General features: G+C 41.3%; 1 long non-coding RNA gene across 1 annotated transcript; it reads right to left on the bottom strand.

Moving 5' to 3' along the window:
* Window positions 1-169: 169 nt before the first annotated feature.
* LOC131930551 (uncharacterized) lies at window positions 170-27,953 on the bottom strand. The gene is made up of 4 exons (XR_009384137.1): window positions 27,875-27,953; window positions 17,973-18,029; window positions 17,296-17,358; window positions 170-639 (listed from the first exon to the last, which is right to left on the bottom strand). It is a non-coding gene; the product is annotated as an uncharacterized LOC131930551 (long non-coding RNA).

Genomic DNA, 27,953 nt, shown 5'->3' with positions numbered 1-27,953 from the left:
CGGACGACAGACAAACGAACTTGGTTTTTGTAGAAATAAAAAGTTCTACTTTCTTTTCTATGTATTGTTATAAAATTGAAAAGCTCAAATTATGAATCATAACAAATAAAACATAATCTTTAAACTTATTCGGAATTATGTTAAATTCTAGAAATTGAACGCTTTTAACTGTTCTATATTTATTTTTTTCCATTCCTTTTATATTTATTGTTGCAGTTTTAAAAAAATGTTTACGCTATTAGATTTATAAATCAGCTATTCAACAAAAAACTAAAACAATAGTGTAGTGTTTGAGACGTAGAGTGGGAAAAAGAAATATACATTGGAACAACTTTTTTTTTCTTAAATTTTAATTCTCTTTTGAAAGCCAATCTTAGTGGGGACATCGAACATCACAACGGTGTGACGTCATGGAATGTGGTGTGTGTGTGTGTGTGTGCTGCCCATGACGTCCACACGGTCAGCGTATCACATGTGACGTGACGTCGCCCTATGACGTCAGTCAGACGAGGCTGGATCGGTTTAAGCAAGATTTGGAGCAGGTCAGATGTTCGCCCTTGCAGCCCTCGAACCCCTCGATGTCGGGATAATCTTGCGCGCACCTGACGAACTTTGGGGCGCATATCTGCACATAACAACCTGAAACAAAATATATCTGGTCAGATCAGTTAGAAGATATCAAGTTCTTAAAGTCATGAAAAAATAAAAATATATCTGGTCAGATCAGTTAGAAGATATCAAGTTCTTAAAGTCATGAAAAAATAAAAATATATCTGGTTAGATCAGTTAGAAGATATCAAGTTCTTAAAGTCATGAAAAAATAAAAATATATCTGGTCAGATCCGTTAGAAGATATCAAGTTCTTAAAGTCATGAAAAAATAAAAATATATCTGGTTAGATCAGTTAGAAGATATCAAGTTCTTAAAGTCATGAAAAAATAAAAATATATCTCGTCAGATCAGTTAGAAGATATCAAGTTCTTAAAGTAATGAAAAAATAAAATTATATCTGGTCAGATTAGTTAGAAGATATCAAGTTCTTTAAGTCATGAAAAAAAAAAGAAAAAGAAGACTACATAAGGAAGGAGAGAAGGAAAAAAAAAACGGGGAAGTAAAATAACCGTTTTAGAACAAGAAAAAAACAGACAAAAAAATTAAAAAGTCTAACTAGGAAGGTGGGTCTTGAAGTCCGCAGGTAAAGCGAGGAGCATTGAACACAGAGTGGCCTAGCGATAGAGAGCTAGACTTCTAACCCTTAAATCTCGGATCGAATCCGGGCTCAATCCCTGAGTCCACCCAGTTCTGATGGGTACATAACTCTCAACAACAAGTGAATTCGTCTTCACTTGCCGGAAAAATAGCAAGTTGTATATTCGATTATAGACACCAGCCGATAATCTAAGCGAGGCAAGTTTGGTTCTATAGCGTAGCGAGCTCGTATGCTAACCTCATGATTACAAGTTGGGAACAATCAGCATACATCTAGCCAAACGTCAAAAAAATACCAACACAAGTTTAAGTGCTACAATTAACAGACAACTGGACGGGCCTCTCTCTATCATACGTGGTCATTACCGGCTCAAGCTTTTGCTAATTAGCCAGGCGACTAGACCAGGGCTAGGAATTGAACATTTCCCCCACCCATGGCGCCAGACGCTAGACTCGTGGGTTTCCTTCAGGCTTTTGCTTCCTCCCACAGTACACCTGGTTTTGGACTTACGGAGCATCTCTGTCAGGGGACGACCTATGGTCTTGAGCTCAGGATCCGAATTCGTGACCGTCGGGTTAGCTCACGTGCGGTCTAACGCTAGACCACACCTACCCCACCGACACAAGCTCTGCTGCTCAGTTTAGTGTCAGGGTCAAGGTCGGTAACTGAGTGCTCACCAGTCGTCGATTTACTAACTGCTATTAAGGTCTCACGGAATAATGCGAATCTCTCACCCCTTCTTTGTTGTTCGTATATATTTTAATGTTTATAAATTAGTTTTAAATAAACCGGTAGTGATCTCCCCTAAACTTTCTCGAATATTCTTAAATAACACTACGGGGGATGGCAACTCGTGATATAAACATGATTTTTAATCCATTTTTAATTACTTAAACTTTAAAAAAAAGAATAGAATTTCGTAGATAAAAAAATTGCGCGCCAAGTGAATGCCTAACAAAATGTAGTGCGGGGTATTATTAGTACTTTATAAAATTCACATGCGTTTTTTGAGAGATGGGGAATAGCGTAAAATACTACTTCAGGTCAACGGAAATTATTCAAAATTTGGAAGAATGCAGAGAATAAAATCTTTTACTTACATGTGAAATTTCATTTATCTATCTGAAATAGTACTCAAGTTATAGGCTTTTGAAAAATTGAAAGTAGAATAATTCAATTTCGTTTACCGGAAAACTCTGAAAAGTTGATACAGAACTACAAATTTGATATACTTGATATATACTTATACATGAAATTTCATCAATCTAGCTGTAACGGTACTCAAGTTATCGTGTTTACAGACACACTCACATACATACATACATACACACACACACAGACATACGGACAAAATTGTAAAACTACGTTATTCCGACTCAGGGAGGTGTAAAACGTCGAGATTAATTGTAAAAATCTTGATTTTTTTCTTTTTTGCACGATTACAATACTTCCTCTATACTCTGTATACGAGAAAGTAAAAAGTCTGAATCACATGAGCAACGCATCACATTTTCGAGATTTAATTAACGGGAAAATGGCTAATTAAATCTTTTTCAAGCAAATTATTTCCAAACTGAAAAATTATTTTTGTATAAAAGTTTATGAAAGACACATCAAATTCCTTTGAAAACTGTCATGTTTTAACTCCCTAAATTTTTTTCTCCAGCTAATTAAAGCTACCGCTCATTAATCAGTCGCACGCGCTGCAGTGGGATTAGTGCCGTGGACATAGAGTGCAGGGCGGAGGTGGTAATGAGGAGGTTTGATTGACAGTTTTCTTCTGCCTGTCAGCTCGTTGGTCTGGTCAGCTCGTTGGTCTGGTCAGCTCGGCAGGTTGGTCTGGTCAGCTCGGCAGGTTGGTCTGGTCAGCTCGGCAGGTTGGTCTGGTCAGCTCGGCAGGTTGGTCTGGTCAGCTCGTTGGTCTGGTCAGCTCGGCAGGTTGGTCATCCTCCCCCCCCCCCCCACACAAGCCCCCACCCCCCTCCTGACCCTCAAGCGAGCGTGTGCTGTGTGAAAATTGCGTTTATCACCCTATTCACGGGTAAGGTAGAACATTCGGCGACTTCCCAGGTATCTAGGGCGTTCATGCGAATCACCGGTTACGGCATGCGCCAACCGTTTAGGTTTATGGTTTGATTTCAGTAGCCCACGGCATGCTGGAGCCCGGGCCGCTCCAGGTCCCTAGGATCCTTAATGCAGTTCGACTGATGATTCAAGTAGTATCGCTGACAGTATTTGTAGGACGCCCAATTAGGAACCTCATGTGTCAATAGAGATAATATAGATAACTCGAGGCATATATATATATATAAATATATAAATATATAAATATATATATATAATTTTAGATGCATTTCAAAGATGAAAAACAGAATTCACTTAGAATTTAATTTGTTTAGGTTACTTCCCATGTAAATGCTAAACAGTACCAAGGTAAACTACCTCTAACATTTGTTTGCTTTCGTTAGACAAAGAAACCAATTAGACTGTAACAAAAGAACTAAACGTTGATAATATGTTATTACCTTTTCCACAAAAATAAAAAAAAACTTAAATGTTTTTTTTGTCTTGTTTCTACTTTACCTAAGATTTTGCGATCATCATTTGATTCTAGTTAAAGCTAAAGACCATTATTTAAATTGAACACATAATCAGACTAGTTGTGAATATTCTCTTTTAGTTCAGTTCTTATGGTAGATTGATGAGCAATATTATATTAAAATGGCCACCTGGCCCGCCCATTCTTAACCGACACATCCCCCCTCATAACACCCTCCCCGCCCCCACCCCTAAACCCCAGAATCCCCATATCACATTGCCTTCATAACTTCATCCTCTTTGTCCCCATGATCCCACCCCTGTGTTGAAATACTATGTTAAATACTGAGGATGATGTATTATCCAAATACATTTCTAACAACATTAATGTGACTCCCACCCCTCAACCCACATGTCCCCACCTTGTTTCGCATCATTTATTTTTTGTCATTCAGTTTCCTATTGTTGCTTATTTGTGTATTGTTTTATTTACACAGCCTATAAACAAACATTATAAAGACATTATTTGACACTATTTTACTATTTTCTTATATGTAGGCTACGGTACTTTGGTCCACAACGTACAAAATGACCCCCTCCTCCTTTTGTATTCATTTTATTATCCTTTAATTAATATTTACAATTGTTTTGTTCACTTTAATAACATGCACGGACTTATGTGAACTCTTTTATGAGAACACTGTTAACCAATTTTTGACCTTTAAAACTCCACTGTATCCCCAGAACCCGTGATAGCTACACGCTTACCCACCCCAAACCTGTCCGTACTAAACATTCAAACAAACATATATACACCAACCTGAACATACAAACCTTTCACCCTCCTGCTTAATCGCTCACACAGCAATCTGTTCGTCAAACCCTCCTCCCTCCCCCCACCCACATACACTATAAATAGTTACACCTCAGCAGTTAGATGACACAGCACGTATTTTGACGCTTGCCTTGCCTTAAACACACACATACACTCTCTCCATGCCTCGTCAGACACATCTACCCCCCCCCCCCCCCATCTGCCCGCATCACCCTCAGACATAATAACCCCACATTCCTTTTAACTGTTCCAACGACCTCACCACCCACCCCAACATCATTTTCGAATATTTATTCATTTACTTATTTATCTATTATTGTAATTCACTATTGTACAAATGAAAATGAAATCTGTGTAAAACAACAAATTTGTGTGTGTGTGTGTGTGTATGTGACTACTAGTTATTCATTTTTCTTCGGTGATTTCTATGTTTAATGCACAGAATGGGATGAAATCCATGCAAACCAGCTTTGTTTTCGACTATTCTTCCTTACGTTATACTCTTCCACCACTTCGTTGGCGAAAATGTTCCAAACAAGCCTCTGTCCAATTTTTAAATCAACAAAATTTAAATTCAATGTAACTTATGTATTCATTTACTTATTTCGCTATTTATTTACTACACTCTATACACCAATGTAACTACCTTGTAAATATCCACCCAAACGGCGTGGAATGTTACTGTATTTGTTTTAAATTGGAAAATAAAAGTATTTTTAAAAAATTACTCTCTTTAAAAAAACTCTTATAATAAATGAAAATATGTTAATGTAAACGTTATTTATACAAGATAAGAGTCCCAGATTATCCAGAGATTATCCGTGTGATGTATAGAACAAAATCGCTAATTATGTGTTATTAATTATTGTGGTAAAATGGGGCGGGGTGGGAGGAGAGGATTATCTATATATATAATTCTCTTCTGGGAGACGCTAGAAAACAAGCTGCAAGCGCGCCTTACAGTCCCCTCTCTTCCTCTCTATCGCTACCACCCCCACCCCACCCTCACATGGTCTGGTGAGCTGTGGTTCACGCTGTTTACATTTTACAATCATAGAGACGGGTTTGGTGACGGCTATTAGGGGCAGATAATTTAGTTTGAAACGATTTTAAACTTAGAGGAGGTAACTAAGAGGAGGCTGCTTTCACGTGGGGGGGGGGGGGGGGGGGGTTAGTGTTTTTAAGCAAATATTTTGTACTGTCGAATTCACAAATTATGAATTACTGAAAAGTAGAAAATAAAACTAAATAGCGGCGTATGATACGCTCGTTTTATTTATTTTGCCTAGCGCCAACACGAGCAATGGGGCTAAGCTATCATCGTTACTTTGTCGTATAGGGAGCATTGAGGAAATACTGTAATCGTGCGACCAACGTTACCTTGTCGTATAGGGAGCATTGAGGAAATACTGTAATCGTGCGACCAACGTTACCTTGTCGTATACGGAGCATTGAGGAAATACTGTAATCGTGCGACCAACGTTACCTTGTCGTATACGGAGCATTGAGGAAATACTGTAATCGTGCGAACCTAGCCGTATAGGGAGCATTGAGGAAATACTGTAATCGTGCGACCAACGTTACCTAGTCATATAGGGAGCATTGAGGAAATACTGTAATCGAAAAAAAAAAACACTTAGTTCTGAAATAATTTCTGCGTGGGTGTCTCTTTATCTGTGTGTGAGTGTGAATGTGTTTCTAAAAAAAAGATAATTTGAGCACCGTTTCATTTAGGAAGACGAAATTTCATATTTAAGTATTATATTCTATTCGTAGGTTTCTTGTATACTTTTGAGCGGTTTCGTTTAACCGGGAACAATTTCTCAAAAGCCGATATTTTGAGTACCGTTTCAGTAAGTTGGATGAAATTTCACTTTTGATTATTAGATTGTTTAGTCTTTCGTCAACTTCTGAACGTTTTTTCGGAAACCGTAAGTGGCACAATTTCATAAGTAGGTATAGAAACATTATATGTACATTACTTTTAGTATTTAAAAACCAGTATACACAATCCTAGAACTTCTGTTCTGCTTAAAACATGCAAGAATCTAGATATGTATTTGATAATACATCATCCTCTAGCCTTTCTAAGGGGTTGGCGTGGTCGGGTTGGTAAAGCTCATGGTTGCCAAACTGAAACGTTCCGAGTTCGAACCCGGGAAGATGAGGCTCAATAGCTGGGAACAGCAACCCATCTTGGAGAAAAAATTCCCAAACTCAAACAACTGCTGACTTGTAGTTTGTGTCTGGTATGGACAGGGGGCTCAGAAAGCAAATCCATAAAGAACAGCATACAGATTTCGGAATCAATGGGCTATATGGCACATAACCGGATGACACGGAATACTTGTGTTGGGTGAAATCCCTTCCAACACTACAAGTAAAAACGAAAGAAGAGCAGCTAGAATTATTCTAGATCTTCAGCCCTTTACAAAGCGGCGCATCAGATTTTAGAAATTCCACCACTTATACACCGATCTTATAAAGTTTAATATCGTCTAGAGCAGGTGCGACACTTACATAAAAGTCTATTACATTACCTGACGTTTATTTCATTGAGTAAAAAACTCTATTTTTAAGACGCCAAGAAAAGTATCTTAGCTTCTTGAATCTTACCAGAACCAAATTCTACCCCGTCGTCACCGAAACCAATTTACTTGTGTTTTTCACTTTGTACTCATCGCTATACAAGCCAGTGGCGTAGCCAGGATCGTCTCAAGGGGGGGGGGGAGTTCCAATTTTTACCCGGGGACAAACTTTCGATTTGCACCCCCCCCCCCTCAAACTTTCGATTTGCACCCCCCCTTATACTTTTTATATATACCGAGGGGTCTATGGGGGGGGGGGTTATGACCCCCCTAACCCCCCTGCCTACGCCACTGATACAAGCAAAGGCCTTGACCTTTACCAAAACATAAAAGTAAATAAGTAAACAAAGTTGATTAAAAAAATGGATTTGTACATTTTTCGAAGCATAAAAACACCTAATAACATTCCCCACCCTTTCCCTTCAAATAAAACGTGAACCACGTGACTCCCGTATTACTAAGACCAGATAGTGGTTGACACGTGACCAACAGTTCCAATTCCTTGAAATCTGGAGCCAGAGTCTGATTGAGGCAGTCGAGCGGGTAATGGAGTGAGTTGTTGGGGCGGAGCTTAGGCAAGTTTGGTGTTACATACAGAACTAGGTTTTTCATGAGTACTGAGTACCATAGATTCAACAACTACCTGAGACATTTGTAGTGTTGTACTGAGTACCAGAGATTTAACAAGTACCTGAGACATTTGTCGAGCGGTACTGAGTACCATAGATTTTACAAAAGCTTGACAAATTTGTCGTAATGTAATAAGTACCATAGTTCTTAAGAAGTACCTAACATCTTTTTGCAGCACTATACAGCACTAGTATAGCCAGTGGCTAATTGGTCTGAGTATTCTAAAGGACTAGCGTAACTGGTGTCGGATCTAAAAAAAAATCAAGTAATTTTACTCCCACCCACGTTCCCTTAATTAATTTTAATTATACGCTATTAGATATTTTTTGTACTTTAAGACAACAAACAATAAATGCTACAATGTTCTTTCTAACACACACCCCACTTTCCATACCCTCATCACGTGTAATGACAGACATTTTAACTCACCCCAACCCTGCAGTACTAATACATGACATATGGGCAATCCCTCTGTAAGTAGTATGACAAAAACGATAATATTTACTCTTTCAAACCTAACAATTGAAACCTATCTTGGAAATAACAAAAAATAAATAAAAAATAACAATGAATACATAACAAAGGAAACATTAAGAAAACGAAGAAAACGTAATAAAGGAAACCTAACAAAGGAAACCTACTAAAGGTAACCTAACAAAGGAAACCTAAAAAAGGAAACCTAACAAAGGAAACCTACTAAAGGTAACCTAACAAAGGAAACCTAACAAAGGAATCTAACAATGGAAACCTAACAAAGGAAGCATAACAAATGAAGTCTAACACAGGAAACCTAACAAAGGAAACCTAACAAAGGAAACCTAACAAAGGAAACCTAACAAAGGAAACCTAACAAAGGAAACCTAACAAAGGAAACCTAACAAAGGAAACACTGCACTCAACATGTCCCTGACTACACGTTTTTCCGCCCCACAAACCCACAAATCCACAAACCCACAAACCAACAATTCCACATCAACAAATCCACAAACCCACAAATCCACAAACCCACAAATTCACAAACCCACAAACCCACAAATCCACAAACCCATAAATCCACAAACCCATAAATCCACAAACCCACAAATCCACAAATCTACAAACTCACAAATCCACAAACCCAAAAACCCACAAACCCACAAATCCACAAACCCACAAATCCACAAATCCACAAACCCACAAACCCACAAATCCACAAATCCACAAATCCACAAATCCACAAACCCACAAATCCACAAACCCACAAATCCACAAACCCATAAATCCACAAACCCACCAATCCACAAACCCATAAATCCACAAACCCACCAATCCACAAACCCATAAATCCACAAACCCACAAATCCACAAATCTACAAACCCACAAATCCACAAACCCAAAAACCCACAAACCCACAAATCCACAAACCCACAAACCCACAAATCCACAAATCCACAAATCCACAAATCCATAAATCCACAAACCCACAAATCCACAAATCTACAAACCCACAAATCCACAAACCCAAAAACCCACAAACCCACAAATCCACAAACCCACAAACCCACAAATCCACAAATCCACAAATCCACAAATCCACAAACCCACAAACCCACAAACCCACAAACCCACAAACCCACTAACCCACAAATCCACAAATCCACAAATCCACAAACCCACAAACCCACAAACCGACTAACCCACAAATCCACAAATCCACAAACCCACAAACCCACAAACCCACAAACACGCTAGAACTAGAACAACTCGAACATCCAAGTCACCGCGACATCTGATTATCATCCGTCACTAATCGAATCATTGGGTCAGCGGTGTTGGAATTTTTTGCTTGCTGCACTGTCCTGCATTCGATCAGCATTCAGCGGACATTTCCTCTCCTGGAAAGAATCTTCAGTAAGCTCACCGTCCTGAGTGTACAAGTACATTGGCAGAGGCCAACTTATTTATTCATCATGTACATTTATAGAGCTCTACCTCTTATGGGTTCGTGTTGTTTATTTACAGAACTGACCCCGGCGAAAGGCAGTTTATTATGTACATAAACAATGCCAGACATGTCCTCGTGCGTAGGTATATGTGTATTTTACATGGAATGTATGTCAACATAAACAGGAAGGGTAAAAAAAGTAAAGTTTGTTATATTGACTATTTTATAAGGTAGCCTATTGTGATTTGACATTTGTAGCAGTGCCGTAATTTAATCACCGGTATGGTTGGTTCAGGTTTTTCTAACTATTACTTTAACCCTGAGTTACCACTCTAACCCTGAGTTACCACTGTAGCCATAAGTTACCACTCTAACCCCGAGTTACAACTCTAACCCTGAGTTAACACTCTAACCCTGAGTTACCACTCTAACCATAAGTTACCACTCTAACCATAAGTTACCACTCTAAACCCGAGTTACCACTCTAACCCTGAGTTACCACTCTAACCATAATTTACCACTCTAACCCCGAGTTACAACTCTAACCCTGAGTTAACACTCTAACCATAAGTTACCACTCTAACCGTAAGTTACCACTCTAATCATAAGTTACCACTCTAACCATAAGTTACCACTCTAACCATAAGTTACCACTCTAACCCTGAGTTACCACTCTAACCCTAAGTTACCACTCTAACCATAAGTTACCACTCTAACCCTAAGTTACCGCTCTAACCAAAATTTACCACTCTAACCCTGAGTTACCACTTTAACCATAAGTTACCTCTTTAACCATGAGTTACCACTCTAACCATAAGTTACCACTCTAACCATGAGTTACCGCTCTAACCATAAGTTACCACTCTAACCATAAGTTACCACTCTAACCATAAGTTACCACTCTAACCCTAAGTTACCACTCTAATCATAAGTTACCACTCTAACCATAAGTTACCACTCTAACCCTGAGTTACCACTTTAACCATAAGTTACCACTATCACACTGAGAAATGATTAGTAATCCAAGTAACACGATACAAGACAGAAATGAAGTAAACGAAGATCTGGTTACTTTAAAGGCTTACTGTACCGTCATGTGCATTTTGAGAAGATAACTCTCAGTAAGAATTTGATCTGTGATATAAAAAATTGAAAGTTTAAATACGCTTTCTATTTCAAAAATTTAGTCACACCTACCTGAGTATTCAGATGACCATTAGCTATGAATGAATTCTGATATATCGGTGGGTACTATTGCTAGCTACTCATCTTGGGTTTTTAAAAATATCTTTTAAAAATAAGATACTTTTAATGGAGTTTGATCGTAAAACAAATCTTTTAATTATTGAGGCAACGTTGTGTTACTCGAGTTCACTGGATGCCCCCCCCCCTCTCCTTCCCTCACCCAAGTAGGTAGAACACCTTATTTGTAGCTCGCTGAGTCTGTAGACGCCCGGAGTCTGTAAGACGCCTAGAGTCTATAAGACGCCTAGAGTCTGTAAGACGCCCGGAGTCTGTAAGACGCCCGGAGTCTGTACGACACCCCGAGTCAGCAAGACGCCCCAAGTCCCCCAGTTGTAAACCCGAGAGCGACAAACAGGGTGACCGCACAATTGTGATACAACTAAACCCCTAAACCAGCTTAAACAATACAAATTTTAAACCCTATACCACAATTGATAGAAATGTAAAACAAAAATGGAAATATGTTTGGTTTATAGATTTACTTTAACCTTTAAAAATTTACAGGTTTTTATACTACCTTATAGAGGAGTTGTCAATATCTGACATATCACTAATTTGTGTGTGTGTGTGGGGGGGGGGGGGGGGGGTTAAAATTTCAGTTATCACATGTAACGAGGGTAGGAAGAGTGGCGCGTGTGTTATAAATAACAAAAACATCTATAATAACTTTGGATTTTTTTGCGATAATTAAAATTAATTAAGGGAACGTGGGCTTGATTTTATTTCACATATAATCATAAAGACGGCGGTCCATTTAAAAGTACTACAATGGTTTCATACAACGACAGAGTGACTTCTTTCGTTTAATCTCATTGAGCTTGGCGATTGATTTCCCTCGTATTGAGCTCTGACTGCTTATAGGGGGACCAAACCCCCTCCCAAGGAGAAACCCCCAAACTAGTCTGAGAACTAGTATCCGGTCTCCACCAGATGTCGCTAGCGCACAAAAGGACATGTTGCTTTTTCAGATGCGCGTGGGTGGAGCGGACAAAGTGACCAGACGCTACAGGACAGCTGGTAGAGTTCCAGAAAAGCTTTACAATTCGCGGGTCATTTTTTTTTCTTTCTTTTTACTTGAGTAATTTCCGTTTTATTTGGTCAAGATCTGGGCCAAGGTTAAGATAATTCATGACGTAACTCGGTTGAGGGCAGATGTATAGACTACCTTCAGCTGACCACACGAAGAGACTATTTGTACAAGGTTGATACTTTTGTCGTATTCATGTGAATGTCACAATGTCGGCCTTAAATTGTTTTTTTTTAAAATTCGCAATATTCTTCAGATCATTGATAGAAATGTAAATATTATGAAAAAAAGTTGTTACACAAATGAATTTCTGCGTTAAAATGTGATAAATATTCGTTTTGTGAACTGTTAGGGTTTCAGGTAGGTGAAGCAGAGTGACTGTGTTTTGATCACAGCAGACTGCAATAGTGACAAGACTGTTGAGAGCATAGAAGTAGCTACCCTCAGAGTGGTCAGTAATGATCATTCAGGGATCGCAAACCTTGGACAAAACTAGGGCCGAAACTAGGCCTGAAACTAGGGCTAAAAAATAGGGCCAAAATTACACCAAAACTAGGGCCAAAATTATACCAAAATTAGGGCCAAAACTATGACCAAAATTAGGGCCAAAACAACAGCCAAAATTCCGTGAAAACTATGGCCAACAAAGTGACAAGCCGGTCGTGATTGTACCCAAACTAATGCAACGCGCCCACTAAAGCAGGACAAACGTAACCGATCCAGAGTGAGTGTGTTCGTCCCACGCTTCAAATAATACCAGCGATATTTCCCCGCCTACCTACGAAATTTTACTTGCTCATCTCACCGAAATGAGATAAATCAACGATAGAAGAAGAACGGACGTATTTTACCTCCCATACATTATTCACGAGAATCTCACAGATTACATAAAGTCGTTTGTTGATCACTGCCTCCGTACGTACACCCGTATACATTGCATATTTTTCATTCACTCTTTAATTTCGTTCATATCTATTTCAGCGTGTCGTATTCACATGAAATGTAAGTAAAATTTTAAAAATCCTCCATAAAAGGTCACTGACTCGGTCCTGAGAATCTATGGCTGGCGATGACATCATCTATTTTAAATGTCAGCTACGCTCGCATTATATTATATATGACATTTAAGCTGATTTAATTTTGTTTTCATCAAGTATATGTATTCACTGAAATAGTATACCTTACTTTTAAATTTCCGTTCGTTCCCCCCCCCCTCCCAACTTTGTAATCAAAAGCTTAAATAGGATTTAAAAAACGTTCAATATGTTCTCCTCATTTAACTTTATGTCCTTGAATTTCAATACAAAATGTACACAAAATTCAATGCCAACTAACCACGTGATTTTTTGCAGAGTACCGGAACCGGAACTAGTGTTGAATACGTTGTTAAATAAAACTCTACGTTGTTTCCGTAGACCTATTTTTGAGTATACAATAACGGCGTCCGGAAGAATGCGCTACGGAAAATTGCACTACCGTTAAATGCGCACAAAAAATGCGCAAGGGAATAAAACAAAAAAAAAAAAAAAAAAAAACAACAAAGAATGAAAACATGCACATAGTAGGATAGACATTTTTCAGATATTCAACCCGATGAAATTGTATTAGTGTAATGAGTTTTTCTTTACGCAATTTTCTGTGACGCATTTTTCTGAGATCCTTTCATGAAACGAATAAATTATATTTTGTCTCACCCTACACGGGCATATTTTAAAAAAGTCTTCCCCAAACACTGATAATCACATAACAATACCCTCTTTACCAAAGGTAAATTTTTCTTACAGTGCTAAGCACTTTTCTTCCAACGCTAAGTATTTCTTTAGCGTAAGCGCTCAACATTTTTAAGGTGCTTGGCATTTCTTTAAGAGCCAAGCATTACATTAAACGCTCTAGGTATTTAATTAAGCTATAATAATTTCTTTAAGCGCTAAGCATTTCTTTAACGTAAGCGCTAAATATTTAAAAGTGCTAGTTATTTCCGAACATTGCGTTGAGTGTTAGGTATTTCATTAAGGTATAAATATTAACCGCTAATTATTTCATTAAGTCTATAAGACGCAGCAATTTTCTAAGACGCCGGTAATGGCACCCACAGAGACAGCAACCTAACCCAACAATAGCGTCCACATAACCAGCACCCTACCCAAATAATGGCGCCCACATAGCCAGCACCCTACCCAAATAATGGCGCCCACATAGCCAGCACCCTAACCCAATAATAGCGCCCACATAGCCAGCACCCTACCCAAATAATGGCGCCCACATAGCCAGCACCCTACCCAAATAATGGCGCCCACATAGCCAGCACCCTACCCAAATAATGGCGCCCACATAGCCAGCACCCTACCCAAATAATGGCGCCCACATAGCCAGCACCCTACCCAAATAATAGCGCCCACATAGCCAGCACCCTACCCAAATAATAGCGCCCACATAGCCAGCACCCTACCCAAATAATGGCGCCCACAAAGCCAGCACCCTAACTCAACAATGGCGCCCACATAACCAGCACCCTAACCCAAACATGGCGCCCACATAACCAGCACCCTACCCAAATAATGGCGCCCACATAGCCAGCACCCTACCCAATAATGGCGCCCACAAAGCCAGCACCCTAACCCAATAATGGCGCCCACATAGCCAGCACCCTAACCCAAACTCGGCGCCCACAGAACCAACACCCTAACCCAATAATGGCGCCCACATAGCCAGCACCCTACCCTAATAATGGCGCCCACAAAGCCAGCACCCTAACTCAACAATGGCGCCCACATAACCAGCACCCTAACCCAAACATGGCGCCCACATAACCAGCACCCTAACACAAACATGGCGCCCACATAACCAGCACCCTAACACAAACATGGCGCCCACATAACCAGCACCCTAACCCAATAATGGCGCCCACAAAGCGTATCCAACATAATTAATAAATGATTCCACAGACGCGTTTAACGAGACCACACCAGAATTTACAAACTGTTTACGTCGTTTTTTTTGTAAGTGTTCGTGTTTATTTAGAGATAAACATTTCAACATAAACATGTTTAAGTTGTGGAGATCGAGGGAATGTTGTAAAAAATTGCAAATCTCTGCCGTGTTATGAAAAAAAGAAAATGAGTTCGAGTGAGAAAAAAACAAAGAGAAATTACGGGGGCGTATGAGTGGGAAAAGAAAGATGTCTCGACAAAATGGAGATGAAATATATGTTGTCACATGGTTTCTTGAAGTCAACACAACCGTACGAATTAATTACCAACACAACCAAACGGCCGGACAAGGCAGCAAAATAACAAAGCGGCCGAGTAGACAGTACGATAAACATTTAATCACGATTCCACGTAATGAATAAAGTACATTATCAAAACAGCCATGGGGCAGGTGGAGTAGAGCTCACCTATACTGAACTCGGCTGCCAGAGCGTTAGTACGACCAGAACTCTGACCTCAGCCTGACCCCTTGACCCCATCATGACCCTACTCAACTTGGCCCACCTTTCATTCAATCAACTTAAAACAATCTTAAACTTGATAGCAGTGTTGGCCGATTTTGTTTAAGAGAATCCGATCATTCATGATCCCACATTTTCAATTTTCTCCAGGAGAACGAACTTTAAAGCGACAATAATTTAGTTTTTGAATTAGACATTTTTTGTTTTGTTTTATCCATACATAACCGCGCTCAATATTTTCTTGTTACGGAACATTAGCAATGTATTCACGTATCGTCTACCTATTAAAAATAAAGCGTAATCCAATACTAAATAACATTTTCATTTTTAATAAGAGCATTTTCATTTTACACTTGAAAATGAAACGGAGAATCGAACATTAGCTAAGTTTCATCAAGTCGTTAAATATGCGCATATTGTATGATGTAGTAAGTGATATGATGGCGCTAGTAATGTAGGCTGGCGGCGTTGTTTTTTTTTCTTCGCCAACTGTATTTAAATGTCAAGCCTGCTCCGGGAATCTAAAGGTAAAATCTCTGTTGGGTAGGTGGAGTAGAGCTAATCTGTGGCCATAGTAATTGATCATGCCGCGATCGTGTCTGTTTTCTTTAGCTCTGAACCACGTCTTTTGTCGAGGATGGATCTGAACTCTAGCTCTTCATACCACTGCATGTGCGGCCTGCCACTCGACCAAGCTAACTAAGGCTAAACTTTGAAACCAGATCCACCCGCGCCCCTCTTCCATCTTAAATGCCCTTTTAGTCAAATTGCCCGCCTACGCTTCGAGATCCTCCCCCCCCCCCCCCCACCCCATCGGCATCTATAACGAGTGCAGCAAGGTTGAAGTTTGCGCCCCCCAGCGGCTATTGAATGTAAATAAATAAAACACACGCACTGAAGTGGTAGCTCTCCCAGTTGTATTGCCAACAATCAAGCCACCACTTTTAATGGAATCGTTAACATTACACCAAACCACTTGAAACGAAAGTGCTGAAAGTTTAGTCTCAAGTAAATTGAATCTCAATGAAAAAAACACGAAACATTCCCTCTACCCTGGAACAATATAAACAACATTGTCGTGATCGACTGACAAAAACTCAACACCAACACTTTGTTTAAAAACTTAACTTAATTCTACACGAACATTTATTGAAATTGTATTTATCGGTGATATTGGATTTGAAAACAGATTTAACAAATTTAAACCATATTTCAATAGTTTAAAAAAATATCTAACAAAAACTTAGAGTCAACTAATTATTTGTAAAGTTGAGTTTCTAGCAATGGTTTTGCTGTATTCTTGCTCTAAAGTAGTATCACGCCGCGTTTAAACGCCATCAACAGTGTTGTATTACGTCGGCGTTTCCAAGACGGTCAGTAGGCCCTATTCCACATTTTATGCCGCTAAATGTGGTCACAGAGGCCAGGCCCCCCACCCCCTCCCTTCCTAACCCTTTTGTACCTTACAGTTTACCATCCCCTGCCCTCAACTCAGCAATAAAATAATCCTAAATCTATTGTACAATTACAGGATTTAATAATTTTTTTCCTAATCGTATGAGAACATTACATGTTTAACCCCCCCCCCCCCGGCTTACACCACCTAGAATATAGTAACAGAAGTCATTTCCCCCCAAAGGTTAGATCGTGATGTCATTAACCGACAACCACAGCAAAGCTGACGTCACTGACACACTGTTTCTACAGTGACATCTTGATAATCACGACAGAGGCGGTGACATTCAAGTTAAAAAAAAAAGAATAATTTGTAATTTAAATAATTGTGTTAATGAAGCATACGATTCATGTGTAACCATAGCAACGAGACAAGAGAGTATATACTCACTGAAGAGGGAGATTATTGTATCCTTGGAATCGATGAATTCGCTTGTATCATAGCTTTTCAAGTCTGAAATAAAGGAGGGTATGTGTTAGCAGGGGCGTAGCGAGGGGGGCGGGGGGTGCGGACCGCACCGGGTGACACCATTTAGGGGGGTGACACCAAGGCAAAAAATAGCAAAATATATAGAGAAAAACTCGAGGGGGGGTGCAAATCGAAAGTTTGAGGGGGGGGGGGTGCAAATCGAAAACTCCAGGGGGGGGGGTGCAAATCGAAAGTTTGAGGGGGGGGGGGGGGGGGTGCAAATCGAAAATTTGAAAGTTTGTCCCTGGGAAGGGTCTCTATGCCTCTGGGGGGGTGACACCATTAAGTGCCGCACCGGGTGACACCCGACCTCGCTACGCCACTGTGTGTTAGTATTCATATGTGAGTTAGAGTTAGTATTCATATGTGGGTTAGAGTTATTATTCATATGTGGGTTAGAGTTAGTATTCATATGTGGATTAGAGTTAGCATTCATGTAAATGGGGTAGGGCCTAATTCTGTCTACTATACTAAAACAAAGCAGCCGCCAAAACAGTGTTGACTGCAGAGATGCGGTTGTGTTGCTATACTATACAAATAATGATGAGGATATTTATGATGGTAGTGGTGCTACAAAAGCAACATGTTTAAATTCTTACCTTGAAGAAGACTTTGGTAATCATTGGAAGAATCTAGTGACTTCTTGCTCCACCAGGCTGAAATAGAAATTTAAATGTTCATTCACAAATTCACAATGTCATAAATCGGGGAGGGGGAATGTTAATGAGGTACGAATTGATACATATATTTAACAGTTACATTCATGGATTAATTTTTTTTTAAATCTTCTAATTCTAGGTTGAGCGACTTAATGCTACAGTATCCGGTTGGCTAATGAAAAAAGTGATAGATTTTTAAAAAATTCGATTTCCCGCGGTCTAACCGACTTCTCAACCAGTCCTGTGTCTACAACAGCGACTGTGACCCTAGGATTAAGCATCACCCCCCCCCCTCTCCCCATGTCTGCAGGTACAATAGCACCGTCTCTAGGTATAAAAGCCTTACCTATTAAACAGCATACACCCCCCCCCCCCCAATCCCTACCCATGTATAACAGCACCGTCCTGTATTCGGCCGCCACAATTAAAAAAAAAATTCCTCCGTATTTGAAGTTAAGGTGGACATGTTTAATAGCGTCGCGAAAAAAGAAACAATTTTTCCTTAACATTAAAAACGCGAATCATCTGGGGAACTCTTAAGTGTTTTTACACGTTTAAATGATCCTTTGCTTGCAATAAAACAAGCGTTGATTCACGATTCAAGGCCTCACGGTTTAAGCGGGCGAAAAACGTGACATTTTAAGATAAGTGCGGCACTTTATTTAGTGGCGGTTCAATGATGAAGTCGTTGAATAGTTCAAACTTATGAACAGCCCATCTTGTCAGCCCATCTTGTTATTAAATGGTGTACTGATTGTGGTCGTTGTATGCTATTGTTGGGTCTATTTTAAGCCTCGTTGTGGTTGAAGTTGGATATTTTAGCCTTGATAATTATCAGGTAATTTGATTTTTGATTTGCGATGTTTTTTAAATTTTTTTTGCTGCCTACGCCTCTAGCGGTTCGCAGACTACACATACACACACATACACACACATACACACATATACACACACATACACACACATACACACATACACACACATACACACACTTACACACGTACACACACATACACACACATACACACACATACAGACACATACACACACATACACACACATACACACATACACACAAATACACACTCATACACACACATACACACATACACACACATACACACATACACACATACACAAACATACACACACATACACACACATACACACATACACACACATACACACATACACACACATACACACACATACACACATACACAATCTAAATGATACATGTTTCGCGCAAAAATCAAATGATAAAAGTTTCGCATAATATTCTGCCGGAGTATTTAGCTGTTGAATCGATTCCATTCTTAGTCAAACCCTTATCATCTGACCCGCACCCGAGAGAAAAAAAAACGTTATTTTAGAAATCTTTTTAAAGTGACCCTTGTTTTAAGAATCCTGACCCGTGTGTTGGGATGCGAACATGACCCGCGCCCAAAAGGCTTGACCCTTGGCCTTTCAACCTGAGTCTTCTTCTTCGTTCTTAATTTTTACAGTTGAAAGGGATCGAGATTTATCTGCCAGTGGGTATTCGAGACTTTTTCGAATTTATCAACCATGAGCTTTTTGCCGAATCGACCACGCCTCCAACACAATTAGGGATACGTTATGCGCCATTGAGGCCATTGACTCCGATTTCAGCCTGCTTTTCTTTTTGGATTTGCTTCCATAGCCTTTGTCCAACCAAGAACAATCTACACGGCAGCAGTTGTTTGATTTTGGAGTTGCCTCTCCTAGAAGAGTGGCTGTCCCCAGGGTTCGAACTCGAGACTTTTCGGTTTAGCAACCATGAGCTTTAACGACTCGACCACGCCGACCCCTAACCTGAGTCTAAAAACTGGCAAACTCATTAATCGTCACCTACCTTAAAACCTGACGTAATTACGACTTATGAAAAAACTATAAAAAATATTTTTATATACTTGAGAAAATAAAATCTGCTTCTAAAATATTCTTGTCAGTAAATGAAGGCATGTCGATAGTCATTTCCCTGACGTGATGTCAGTCGTCAATCCCATGACATGTCAGCAGTCACCTATCCATAACATGTCAGCAGTCACGTCCCCATGACATGACATCACATCTGCTAATATCACCCCTCACGTCTGCCAGCCTCCCAGAGTTCATTGACCTGTATTTACCACGTGACGACTGCCCCGCCCACCCCATTATTTCCGTATTAATTAAACCCTTTAAAAAACAACCAGGGTTCGACACTAAACGAGGTTTTAAAAGGGTTTAATTACGGTATTTATGTTGAAAAACTCGCAGAAAATACAGCGCGCTGCTTGTTGCAAAAATTGTGATAATACGTCTGACCTCGGGAGTTTCAGCCCCTCCCTACCCCACCTCCCCTTCGGGGGAAAAATAGACAAAATACGTAGAGAGGAACTGAGGCTTGACATTGTCACGTGATCGTTTGATGTTGTGAGCAGTCATGACTGAGTACAAGGTCAAGGATACGGGAAGAAATTTCTATCAAAGTTTCAGCAAAAAAAATTTAAAACATTAACTTCAAAATTACCAAAAACAAATCGGTTCAACGAAAATTACCCACAAAAAGTTTAAAATAAAAGTTTCTTTAAAAGTTCCAAATACAAAAATTTCTATAAAAAAGATAATTCTCCAAAATGTTCAAACACTAATAACCAATGCAAGTTTTTAAATCGTCTTAACCATTTAAATAAAACATTTCTCATATTTTGGTTGCTAAATTTAACTAACAGACATTTTAAAAAATTCATAAAAAAAAACGTTTTAATAACAAGCTTTTATGTAATAATGCACTAAAAAGTAGAAAATAAATTATACACTACTATTTAAATTACTATAAAGAAAAGCGTGGGTCACTTTAGTACCTATTGGATACCTTTACTAATATTTGAGAAGAGACCCACGCTTTTCTTTAAAGTAATTTAAATAGTAGTGTATAATTTATTTTCTACTTTTTAGTGCATTATTAAATAAAAGCTTGTTATTAAAACGTTTTTTTAAGAATTTTTTTTCAGTACTTTACATGTTTTATTTACAATAGAGTTATATGACTAAGAACCATTGCGCGCCTACTGAATGTGATGTCGCAGCCATTGAACGTGATGACGCAGCTATTGAACGTGATGACGCGTGTGGTGTGGTCGGATAAGCATGCCTACTAATTCGGTCCAAATTTTAATTAATTCATAAAAAATTAATTAGGCATCCAATTAAGTCAAATTTAGTTTCATGTCTTGACCAACGTGCCAAATGTGAATCGTGTCGGTCAAGTAGAAGTGTCCGAATTTTCACTCCAGCGTTTCAATCTAGACTGACGACTGACGACAGAGGAAGTGAGTTAAATAAAAGCTTGTAAAAAAAGAGAAATAATTTGAAATAGGTTTTTCTTGTGTCTCCAGAAAACCACTGACGTCCAAGAAGCGACAAGATCTATCTTCTAACCCAAAGTTTACATGACCGACATCCCAGTTTTGTGTTCTAACCCAAAGTTTACATGACCGACATCCCAGTTTTGTGTTCTATCCCAAGGTTTACATAATCGACATCCCAGTTTTGTGTTCTATCCCAAAGTTTACATAATCGACATCCCAGTTTTGTGTTCTATCCCAAAGCTTACATAATCTACATCCCAGTTTTGTGTTCTATCCCAAAGCTTACATAATCTACATCCCAGTTTTGTGTTCTATCCCAAAGCTTACATAATCGACATCCCAGTTTTGTGTTCTATCCCAAAGCTTACAAAATCGACATCTCAGTTTTGTGTTCTATCCCAAAGCTTACAAAATCGACATCCCAGTTTCATGTCATAAAATCATCACCTGTAAAACTCGACCCCTCCCCCCCCCCCCCACCATTGCAGGTAGTTGAAATGTTCACTTCATACTGTGACGTCTAACCTAGCATGTTCTAGAAGCTCGTTTCTTCTAGACTCTAGACAATAAAATAGAACGAGACAAATATCCGCGCTCTCCGTTGAGTTATAAGCGTGAATGTTTACGTCCTGTGTCGCGCGAATAGAACTATAGATTCAAGTTGGCTTCAAGTGCATTAGGCTGTTTAATGGACCATCGCGACAACTAGGCGGACGGGAGAAATATTACTAGCAGCTGGCCCAGAGAAAAGCACGGGCACACGCCATATTTATTTTCGTCGGTGGCTATACTTGGTGGTGATTCAATGCGAAATTAATAAAAACTAGTTCGGTAGTTGAGTTATGAATTCAGTGGCGGAGCTTTGAATGATAGGATGGGGGGGGGGGGGGGGGGGGGGCAAGGGGATTGATTTTTTATAGGTACTATAAATGGAAGCCCCAAAATGTATCAAGATTCATTAATTATTATTTATTTAAGAGGTATTAAAGAGACAAAAAATATATTTAGAATTGGACTTTATTTTTAATCATATTAAGATCAGTAAAAATCGATCAAATGCGATGTATTGCTAGTTCACTAGTTCACTGGGTTATCTCTTCAAATCTAACTTGGTACTAGTTCAATGTTGATGGAAGGCTGCTGTTAAATTATTCTACTCACGATTTAGGAAATATATCTACTCTACTGTTTTAGAAGTCATATTTACTCTCACCAAACATGATAGGACTGTGCACGGTACCCCCCCCCGTCCCCCATGCCCCACCCCAGGAAGTGTTGCCAGATAAATTCTCAGCACGAGTAGGCTAAAGTTGGTTGGCTTCTGGCTCGCTGAGCTTGTTAAGACCAGCTGGGACCACACGGCTTCAGCACAGCTACCAGCTTCATCGCTCTATGTCCCCAGGGTTTTCTCAACTCACATGCAGCCGTGAATATTTGCCGGTCTTTTTAGTACAGGGACAAAGAGGAAGTAGCGCAAATGGTTGGGGGAAGTGAGGGTAGAGATGGTTCTCAGCTGGACGGGGGGGGGGGGGTAGAGATGGTTCTCAGCTGGACGGGGGGGGGGGGTAGGGGGGTAGAGATGGTTCTCAGCTGGACGGGGGAGGGGTAGAGATGGTTCTCAGCTGGACGGGGGGGGGGGGTAGAGATGGTTCCCAGCTGGACGGGGGGGGGGGGGTAGGGGGGTAGAGATGGTTCTCAGCTGGACGGGGGGGGGGGGGGGGGTAGAGATGGTTCTCAGCTGGACGGGGGGGGGGGTAGGGGGGTAGAGATGGTTCTCAGCTGGACGGGGGAGGGGTAGAGATGGTTCTCAGCTGGACGGGGGGTAGGGGGGTAGAGATGGTTCTCAGCTGGACGGGGGGGGGGGGGTAGGGGGGTAGAGATGGTTCTCAGCTGGACGGGGGAGGGGTAGAGATGGTTCTCAGCTGGACGGGGGGTAGGGGGGTAGAGATGGTTCTCAGCTGGACGGGGGGGGGGGGGTAGGGGGGTAGAGATGGTTCTCAGCTGGACGGGGGGGGGGGGGGTAGGGGGGTAGAGATGGTTCTCAGCTGGACGGGGGGGGGGGGGGGTAGAGATGGTTCCCAGCTGGATGGGGGGGGGGGGGGGTAGAGATGGTTCCCAACTGGATGGGGGGGTAGGGGGGTAGAGATGGTTCCCAGCTGGACGGGGGGGGGGGGGGGGTAGAGATGGTTCCCAGCTGGATGGGGGGGGGGGGGTAGAGATGGTTCCCAGCTGGACGGGGGGGTAGAGATGGTTCCCAGCTGGACGGGGGGGGGGTAGAGATGGTTCCCAGCTGGATGGGGGGGGGGGGTAGAGATGGTTCTCAGCTGGACGGGGGAGGGGTAGAGATGGTTCTCAGCTGGACGGGGGGGGGTAGAGATGGTTCTCAGCTGGACGGGGGGTAGGGGGGTAGAGATGGTTCCCAGCTGGACGGGGGAGGGTAGGGGGGTAGAGATGGTTCTCAGCTGGACGGGGGAGGGTAGGGGGGTAGAGATGGTTCCCAACTGGACGGGGGAGGGTAGGGGGGTAGAGATGGTTCTCAGCTGGACGGGGGGGGGGGGTAGAGATGGTTCCCAGCTGGACGGGGGGTAGGGGGGTAGAGATGGTTCTCAGCTGGACGGGGGGTAGGGGGGTAGAGATGGTTCTCAGCTGGACGGGGGGTAGGGGGGTAGAGATGGTTCTCAGCTGGACGGGGGGGGGGGGGTAGGGGGGTAGAGATGGTTCTCAGCTGGACGGGGGAGGGGTAGAGATGGTTCTCAGCTGGACGGGGGAGGGTAGGGGGGTAGAGATGGTTCCCAACTGGATGGGGGGGGGGGTAGGGGGGTAGAGATGGTTCCCAGCTGGACGGGGGGGGGGGGTAGAGATGGTTCCCAGCTGGATGGGGGGGGGGGGGTAGAGATGGTTCCCAGCTGGACGGGGGGGGGGGTAGAGATGGTTCCCAACTGGACGGGGGGTAGGGGGGTAGAGATGGTTCTCAGCTGGACGGGGGGGGGGGGGGTAGGGGGGTAGAGATGGTTCTCAGCTGGACGGGGGGGGGGGGGGTAGAGATGGTTCCCAGCTGGACGGGGGGGGTAGAGATGGTTCCCAGCTGGATGGGGGGGGGGGGGGGTAGAGATGGTTCCCAACTGGATGGGGGGGGGTAGGGGGGTAGAGATGGTTCCCAGCTGGACGGGGGGGGGGGGGTAGAGATGGTTCTCAGCTGGACGGGGGGGTAGAGATGGTTCTCAGCTGGACGGGGGGGGGGGGGTAGAGATGGTTCCCAGCTGGACGGGGGAGGGGTAGAGATGGTTCTCAGCTGGACGGGGGGTAGGGGGGTAGAGATGGTTCTCAGCTGGACGGGGGGGTAGAGGTGGTTCCCAGCTGGACGGGATTCTTGTAGCTACCCCAGTGACGGGAACTTTGAGATGAGAACTGAAGGTGTAACAGTGCTTCAATGTACTGCACGTTGGGCAGGGACACGGTACTAATGTCCTCTTTGTAACACAGTACTAAAGTCCTCTGTGTAACACAATTCTAATGTCCTTTGTATGACATGGTACTTATGTCCTCTGTGACTCTTTACGAAGAGTTCACGGATGTGAATAGTTGTCCACTGTGAACACTAAGTAAATGCCCTGCTTGGTAAACGTTCACGTGTACCCATCCCACCCGAGTCACGTGATAATCAACTTGTGACGTAACTTCCTGCTTTGAGGATTTACCCCACTTTCTCAAGACGTGGCGGCTAGCGAGATCTCACCCCGGAAATACAGGACCCCAACAAAGGGCAAAAACTCTGCTCCTTCCACAGCAAGGCCCGTAATTCTAGCAGTCACGTTTTCACCCAACTTGTAAGGCAGAAATTCAACACGACAGTTCGATAATTAATCACATAAAAATAATTAATTGTATTTTATCACTTTGAATTCCATCACCGTTTTAAAAACTTTTTTTGTGTTGCTACAATTGGGTTAGCCGTACCATGCCACCGAGAAATTGTTACGTTTAGAAGCGGAATGAATGTTAATGAATGTTAATGATTGTTAATTAGTCACGAAGGTTAGGGCATGTTGTTTCACAATCTAATTTCATTGTCCAACCCTCCTACTAAATTGTTCTATAAAAATTCAACATCGGCTACTCACCTACTATACTAACTGTCCTACGTACCCACTACATTGTCCTACCTACCTATTGTCCTAGTTACTACTACATTGTCCTACCTACTATTAAATTGTCCTACCTATCCACTACATTGTCCTACCTACCTATTGTCCTACTTACTACTACATTGTCCTACTTACTACTACATTGTCCTACCTATAACTACATTGTCCTACCAAACTACTACATTGTCCTACCAAACTACTACATCGTCCTACCAAACTACTACATTGTCCTACCTACTACTACATTGTCCTACCTATAACTACATTGTACTACCTACTACTACATTGTCCTACCAAACTACTACATTGTCCTACCTATAACTACATTGTCCTACCTACTACTACATTGTCCTACCTATAACTACATTGTCCTACCAAACTACTACATTGTCCTACCAAACTACTACATTGTCCTACCTCCTACTACATTGTCCTACCTACTACATTGTCCTACCTCCTACTACATTGTCCTACCTACTACATTGTCCTACCTCCTACTACATTGTCCTACCTACTACATTGTCCTACCTACTATATTGTCCTACCTACTACTACAATGTCCTACCTACTATATTGTCCTACCTACTACTACAATGTCCTACCTACTATATTGTCCTACCTACCTACTACATTGTCCTACCTACATACTGTATTTTCCTACCAATAATCTACCCTCCCCTATCATCTTCCCATCTTGTTTTAAATATCCCCCCAATCGTACAACTCCCCTGCATGGTTTTTGTTCCTGCCGAAAAAATTTCAAACCTTCTACACGACACGACCTTTGAACAAAGTCCTAAGATTTCATCAATCGTCCTATTCCTCCCCAAGTCCTAAACACAGTCCTCTATTCCAGAAGCGTTTGCCTCCATGAATCTCACAGGTCGCCATGTCAACAAGTGAAGTGTATTGATGTCCCTTTCCTAACCCCCCCTCCCACACCCACCCCATCAATCAACCTCCACCTAAAACAAGTGGCAGACGGCACCTTTTTTTTAACGCCGGCTTGACCTCCCACGTGCCTAAACAGCAGATCACGTGACATTGTTTGCTCATGATTTGTATTCTATTTCCGGCAACCACATGTTTGAATTGACGAGCATCATCCTCGCCCTATCAATTTGGAATGAATTTCAAGGCATTTTTTTGTATTCATCTCAGTTGAACCCAACTGATACATTGATATCCATCGATACCTTACTTGTATGTCTTAGACCAGGGGTCTCCAAACTTTTGAGTCCGTGGGCCGCATTAACTATCAAATTTCAGTTCGGGGGCCAGTTTCTTCCAGGTATGTCTTTTATTTCACTGGGCAAAGTTCCTCAGCCATCACCAACAAACGATTTTTCCGTGGACAAAAAGATCTCCGCGGGCCGGATGAGAGGACATCGCGGGCCGCATCCGGCCCGCGGGCCGTAGTTTGGAGACCCCTGTCTTAGACAATCATAGACTTCCTTAAAATCAGTAGTGTATCGATCAACATGAGGCATATCTTTTGTAGTTTAATGAAAGGCAGTAGGATGTGTTTTGTTCTTTTCTTTTTTTGTGTTAGTTTCTTAATCCTTAGATTACATTAATCTTGGACTTTTTACTAATATTAAACCTAACCCTAACAGAGGAACGGTCAGAGATAGCAAACTTTGGTACATACTCTTTCTGTCGTAGTAGGTTCCTTTTGTACAATTTTTGCAAAACGTCAAACTTCTATTAAATTTCGTAAAATGTTTGTTACAACCAGTTGAAGGTGTGTTAAATTTCGTTAACCTTTTGATAAATTTCGTGAACCTTTTGTTAAATTCCTTTAACATTTTGTTAAATTTCGTCAATCGTTTGTTAAAATTCGTTCAACTTTTGTTAAACTCGGCTTCATTTTTGACGTAAAATTAAAATAAAAAGAACAAAATACTCGGGGTTATTTTGGTAACTTCTGTCATAGCACTTCCCTTGGTTACCTGGCTTTAATTTTGTCATTCAGGCTTTTAGCGGTACCCAGCAAGATTTGAGCACGTTTTTTGTGCATGTTAACATCCAATTAAAGATGACTTCAACGTAATGAATTAAAAATACAAAACCATTTTTGTTCATGAAATGAAGTTTAAGACTTCTCAACGATTTTCTAGCGGGTGTTGGAATACTGTTGTGCTTGGGGTCCGAAGATTAGTCTTAAACTATTAGATTATGTTATGGTCACAGTTAGGATTAGGATTTTTGTTACGGATCCCAAGTGTTAAATTAACAATTGTATTATTATAATTTTAATTAACTTGTAATTTAATTATATTAATTTTGTAATTAGGAGGTGGGGTAATCACGAGATACTTACAATTTTTTTTGGCACGGGTGTCTAGAGATGATAAGTATCCATCGTTTAACCTCACAGCCTTAGCTGACGTCAAGTCTAG

The sequence above is a fragment of the Physella acuta genome, unplaced genomic scaffold (assembly GCF_028476545.2).
Source record: "Physella acuta isolate Inbredline_101_S28 unplaced genomic scaffold, ASM2847654v3 ptg001798l, whole genome shotgun sequence".
NCBI lineage: Eukaryota > Metazoa > Mollusca > Gastropoda > Physidae > Physella > Physella acuta.
The sequence above is the reverse complement of the archived record's forward strand: the minus strand, read 5'-3'. Positions and strand labels throughout refer to the sequence as shown.